Source organism: Pteronotus mesoamericanus, unplaced genomic scaffold (assembly GCF_021234165.1).
Source record: "Pteronotus mesoamericanus isolate MK-2021 breed Mesoamerican mustached bat unplaced genomic scaffold, CSHL_Meso_final contig_82, whole genome shotgun sequence".
NCBI classification, from domain to species: domain Eukaryota; kingdom Metazoa; phylum Chordata; class Mammalia; order Chiroptera; family Mormoopidae; genus Pteronotus; species Pteronotus mesoamericanus.
The window spans coordinates 30,277,944-30,284,416 of NW_026555265.1; the positions used below are offsets into that span (position 1 = coordinate 30,277,944).

Consider the following 6,473-nt stretch of genomic DNA (forward strand, 5'->3'; position numbering starts at 1 on the left):
GTTTTGTATTTATTTAGACATCTTATTTTTCTTTACATTAATATTTTGATTATAATTAGTGTTTAACATCAATTTCAAATTCTAACCTTCAATAATTTATTAAGATTGCTTAATTAGTATTCTGTGAATTGTAATTATTCAGGTTTTTAAAAAGAAGTTTTTTATTTTGTAATTTGGGAAGTGTTAGCTTGATTATTCAACTTCACATACATTTTTGCAATAGCATTTATTATGAACATCTTTGCAGTTATTAAATCAATACCAAAATTTCTTTCTGGACATGAGGCTTCACTTTTCCTATGAAGATTTATATAGACATAATCTTTCTTACCTTAGTGTTTTTGATAATATCATAGTTACCTATGAAAATGTGTGTGAAATAAAGATGCATATAAATAAAATTTAAAAATACAAAAATCTAAATTAATTTGATAAGTGGATACAACTATGTAAGGGATCAGACCAAAGTGAAATAACATTTTTGTCTTCTACTTAGAAAAGAATTCAGCAATAAAGCAGATTAAACCAGTTTTTTGAGTGAGCTATTGTTAAGTAGGCTTAGAAAAATACGTTTTTTTTTTTTTTTCAGGAAAGAAAGGAGTGAATCCTGTGGATTCCAAGGGAACAACAGAGATAAAATCAACCTAAATACACGGAGAGGAAGTTGTGCTCAAGGTGTCATGCAAAGACAATGTTGGCAGTGATATGAAAAATTCAAGTAAGGAGAACATGAGGCTTAAGGAGAGAGAATCATGCTGAATCAGAGAAGCAGGTCAATAAGAGGTTGCATCAGTCCAGAGATAAATATGCAAGAATAGAAGCAGAGAGTAGTTTGGAGAGAGATTAGAAGCTCTTTAATAGAAAATCTAGTAACAGTCTAGATATGTCTTCATTGTTAAAAATACCATCAATGTAATTTACTGAGGAGAAATGGGCCACTGGAATGAGAACTTTAAAAAAGAAAAATAGTAGAAGAAAGAGGAACTGTTTTGTCTCTATCAAATCAGTAATGAGAGAGTCCCAGATACCTTTGGTTAAATCGATATGGTAAGATTAGAGGTGATAAACATTCTGAGGTGGATACATCAATTGAAAGCAATAGGATTTCATGAAATTGAAGTGTTCTTAGAACTCTAGTCATATACTATGACTCTTCTGCTTCTTAAAGATGGTTCAAAATATACATTATGATAAAATTATTTCAAGTCACTGAATAATTTCACAATGTATTTATTTATGCATTGACATCTTTAGGAACCATGTCACCACAGTACAACAAGCAGCAGGCCATGCATTTACTGTAGCGAGGGTCCCTTTCCACCATTTGGTTGGCTGGCTAAAAGCTCACACTGGTGAATTCTGATGCTGAAGCCTGTTCACAGTAGGCTTTCTCAGCAGAGGACAGGGGCATATGTGGCCTGAGGGAAGTAGATTCAGGATAGGGCACAAGGTTGGTCTGTAATTCAGTAATATCAATGGTCAGAGCTCCATCAAAGCTGAAGGAAGTAGTGATTGAGGACAGAATTTGACCTACCTAGCTATTCAGGTTAGTGTAGCTTGGGCATTCAGTATTGAAGTTTCTATGACATATGTCAGAGAATGCTTTATTGTGAACCATGAAGGTACAATTAGAGTGCGCCACGGTGATGTGGGTGGTGAGAATGGAGTTGTAGGGTTCCCCTACAGCTGTGAAAACCTGGGGGGCTGCGTAAATGGAGAACTTCAGCTTGGACTTTTTGCATAACTGACAGAGAGACATTTCATCTGCAGGGAAGTGAGTCCACAATAAATTCCCCCTCCAAACCTGAAGAACACTAAGAAGCCCTGAAGACCCGAGCACAAGTCAGCCAGTTTCCGAATTCAGTCCAAGAGAAGGACAAAGATCTCCTTGCCAATGGTGTAGTGTCCATGGACATAGTTACTGGCAACATCTTCCTTGTCTGTAATCAGCTGCTCAGGGAGGAAGAGCTGGAGCGAGGTACCTGTGTGAACTTCGTCAATGACTCTGGGTTTGAGGTCTATGAACACTGCCCTGGGCACATGTTTTCCAGCACCTGTCTCACTGAAGAAAGTGTTGAAGGAAGGAGTCATCTCCCTCCCCCGACAATGGTTTTGTCACTTGACATCTAGTCATCTGACAAAATGCCATGTTCCTGGCAGAGCTCCCAGCAGACATTGCTGATCTGGCCACCAGCTTGACCAATATGCATGGAGATGCGCTCACACATGGTTACCACTTTGCGGCTGCCCAGCAGAAAGTGGAGAAGAAGAGGGGAAGTGGTTGCTTCTCATAGCAGGACTCTGAGGCTGTCAATGTATGAGAACGTCAATTTCACAATTATTATGAGTAATCAGCATAACAAATAATATTGAATATGGGTGTTGCTTAAAATTTTTTCTTTTTCTCTAGGAAATGGGTCCTAATAGTAAATTTCTATTATATTGGGGATGCATATAGTTCTCTGGTACTATTGAAAATGTTACAAAATACACATTCGTAAGGATTTACTACGAAGAATGACATGAAATTGGACTGAGCCACATTAGTAACATCATTTACACCAACTCACAACAAGTATATAGATTTGTATTTTCTCAATGTGCAAGCACAGAAAAGAACAGGTTCTGCCAGGTGGTTTCCAGGACACTTCCTATGTTTCAGCACCGGAAGGAGAAAAAGCTAATGCTTATTTACAAAAAAGTTATTTTGTTACACAAATGAATTCTGTTAGGGTTCCTGGTATCTACGTTGAGGTATTAGAGATATGTGCACTTTCTTTGCAGGTTGTACAGTTTTATTTCATTTTGTTATAGCCCAAGTGTTCCTCTTGCATGCCTGTGCATACATATCAGGGGTCAAGAGCCCAGGCATGTATGAGAGTGGGAATATTTTTTGAATTATTGCTTTGAATTATTTTTTCAGATATTTCAAAATATTTTTATTAAAAAATGTAAAATATTATTTATAATACTTTTCCATTTTTATGCCCATGGGGATATTATGGACAATTTAATTAGATTTATATTAAGTCTAATTTACATATATTATATATACATATAGACACATATGTGTATGTCTCTCTCTCTCTATATATATATGTATGTATAGTTAGAGCTGTCTAGTACCTGAAAATCTTTTGGAACCTCCTTAAGAAAGTTCAGTTATTACAAAAGTAAGGAAAATATGGCTCCTTTTACTATGTAATTCAGATTTATGAAGGTCCATGTTCTCATTGCAGCTATGCTACCTAAATTTTCAAAAATTAAGTTCATTTCTTTTCCCATCTGGTTTGAGTAATAAGAACCAGAAAAATCCACCATAATATGTGAATATGGATTCTAGATGGGTTGGGGAGAAGAATAAAATAACTGATTTATTGAATAATTCTACTTTATTAAGAAACTAAATAGTACTCCAGTAGTGTCATAAAGAAAATAAAGCACTTTTATTCATATTATCCCATTTGAAATTCCAAGAAAATCAATTATAATTTTCCCCAAACTTGTATCCTGTTAAAACCAGTGTATATAGCTATTTATAGCATACATGTAAATTTAGCCTCATTGTTGGCTTCCTTTTATGTATTAGGTTATATGCCCTTCATTCTTTCCTTCCTATAAATTATCTTCTCTTAATTATGTATTCTTAAAAGTTTCTTTGATAATTTCCTGAACAAGGTGAATTCTAATTAAAATAAAAATGAAAAAACAATATTATTATTCAATATTTAAAAAACTGAGTTTCAAGGTGATTCAGTCTACCTTCTTATATGATAATATAAATAAGTCTTAATATCAAGAATATTAATATCAGGCTCCATAATTTCTCCACAGATTTTTTTTTTATTCCCTGTGATTATCTTTGTCATCTTAGGCACAAATTAATGTATTCATTAAAGCAGTTTAAGGAGTGTAAAAAGCAGCAAAAAGACCAAATAATAATAATGCTGCTGGATTTTAAGAGGCCAATGACTCATGGGATTTTAGCACTCCTGAGCTCTGACTTTGTGGGCATGTGGGAACTCCAACCCAAATGTAACGGCAACTACTACAACAAGATCTGTTCCCAGCTCCTTCTTGGTTCCCTTTTACTGCTTGGTGGTTCCAAGTCTCCACACTCCCCTTGGATTATTTACATGCTTATTCTCTGTTTATTCCCTTCTTAATGCCAGTTCAAAAAAAAAAAAAAAAGTCTGTGTCATCATTCAAAAATTTCTTGTTAATTCTTAAGAAAAGCTGGGGAATAAAGACTTTAAAAAATGTATTTAGCCCTGACTGGTGTGGCTCAGGGGATTGTGTGCAGGCCTGTGAACCAAAGGGTCGCATTTCCCAGTCAGGGCCCATGCCTGAGTTGTAGGTCAGGTCCCCAGTGTGGGGCATGTGAGAGGCAACCACACATTGATGCTTCTCTCCCTTTCTGTCTCCCTCCCTTCCCCTCTCTCTAAAAATAAATAAATAAAATCTTTACAAAAATAAAATTAAAATGTATTTAATAATTCTAGGTACAGTCTCATATATTAGACAAAAACCCTTTTCTGGCACCTCTGAAATTATTTTACCTTTGTCTTTTTTGTCTGGTAACTTCTAAATTTAGTATCCCCCACATTTTGTAGAGCCTCAGCCTCCTAGACCCAAAAGGGTATCCCTCTATACCCAATCTCAGACTAATAATATCCTCCAAAGACAGATGATTTCTAGAATAAAGGAGAGCTGTGGACCATTGTTAGCCATTAGTAGAGGTCAGTGCTCCTTAAACTGCCTATTTAGGGACCTAAAATAATAATAAAAGTAGTAGTAGCTAACATTTTTGAGCAGTGTGTCAGGCAGTATTTTATATACCTTCTCTCATTTAATTATTACAAAATTCTATGATTTAGTAATATAGTGTTCCCATTTTACAGAGAAGACAGCTTATTTTGAATTATTTTCTTATAGAGAAATTTGGTGCTTTGTGTTACATCTATATTCATCTTTCTCTACATATCAGTTGCATGCAGATGTAGATATATGATAAATAATAGATGATAGGTAGATAGACAGTTTAACTAAGGGTCTATGTATATCTTTAGAATTTGGTTCCATCAATTGCAGCAAATAATCTTTGAGGGGGAAAAAACTATAAAGTTTTCCTTGCTGTTTTTATGGTTTAATTTACCAAAAACATAGGTGTTTTCAATACTTCCTAAAGAAACTGACAAACCAAATGTTGTGGATTTTTAAATGATTGCATGTCTTCAAATATTTATGAGATGGAAGAGGAAGTTCTAAGAAAGGAAACAAGAAATGAAGCAATAATTGGAGATTTTAGTTCCAGAGAGATTTGAAATTTCTGAAAGGCAGTAACTGGGTTCCCTGTCATTTACAAGTGCCCGGGGGAGCACAGAGAAGACTTTAAGGGCCTTGGAGTTAAAAGAGAGCAATCAAAGGGAAGGAGGCAAGTGGATGTTGAAAAAGGCTCACTTAAGTTTAAGCTGAATTACAGGAACCAGCACATCACCATGGTGTAGGTTATTGAGAAAAACACAACAGAAATGCAGATAAATTCAATCCAATTAGAAATTCCCAGTGTATTTTATAAGAATAATTTCTCTTTAATGTGCTCTGAAAATCTGTCATTTAGCTTAATAAAGGAAGAATTGTTTATGAAAAAAGAACAGAAATAGGACCATTGAGACTGATTCTGGATTTCTGAAGCATTTTATCCATTTTAGGCACTAGTTCAAATCCTACATGAGTGCTATCAAAATAATTATGGAAGGGGCAGAAAAATACAATACCACACAATTTATATTTACCTTAAGCATATTATATTAGTTAAGGGAAAATTCTTATAGTGTGGTACCAAGGGCAACAGCATCTGGGAGCTGGTCGGAAATGCATATTTTGGGCTTTTGTCCTAGATTTCCTAAATCAGAAACTGAAGGGAGGCCCTTCGTTGTGTTTTAACAAGCTCTTCAGGTGATTCTGTTGCATGCTAAAGTTTGAGAACTGAGAACCTTTGAGTTAAAGTAACACGAGGTGCTGCAACAGACAAAACCCCAATCCCAAATGCTTAAGACAATAGGAATGGATTCCTGCTCGGGTGAGAGCTCAGGGCTCCTGCGGGGAGCTCCGTGCGAGGCTGTCCTCGGATGCCGTCATTCACTTCGTGCTCCGCTCATTTACCACGTGGCTCCAACATCTCTTGAGAGTCATTTCTGTTGCAGTCACTTAGAATGGAGAATTAAATTGCTTTCGTTAACATCTAAGTGACCACATGTAACTGCAAGAGAGGCTGGGAAATATAGTCTAGCTTTGTGCCTAAAAGCATGGGGAAGCCAGTGCCAATGGCTAGGTAACTTGGCCAAACATGGGCTTCCACGTTGATTCTTTACCGCGGTTTCTTCTTGAACTATATTATTATTTCTATTCTCATGGCTCCATTTATTTGCAACATACACATTCATAGCCTATTTACAATTTCAACACTCTAC

The 6,473-nt window shown here is 35.8% G+C and overlaps 1 pseudogene; it reads right to left on the bottom strand.

Moving 5' to 3' along the window:
• Positions 1-1,234: 1,234 nt before the first annotated feature.
• On the bottom strand, positions 1,235-2,228 carry LOC129080026 (tubulin alpha-1A chain-like; annotated as a pseudogene).
• Positions 2,229-6,473: the final 4,245 nt, after the last annotated feature.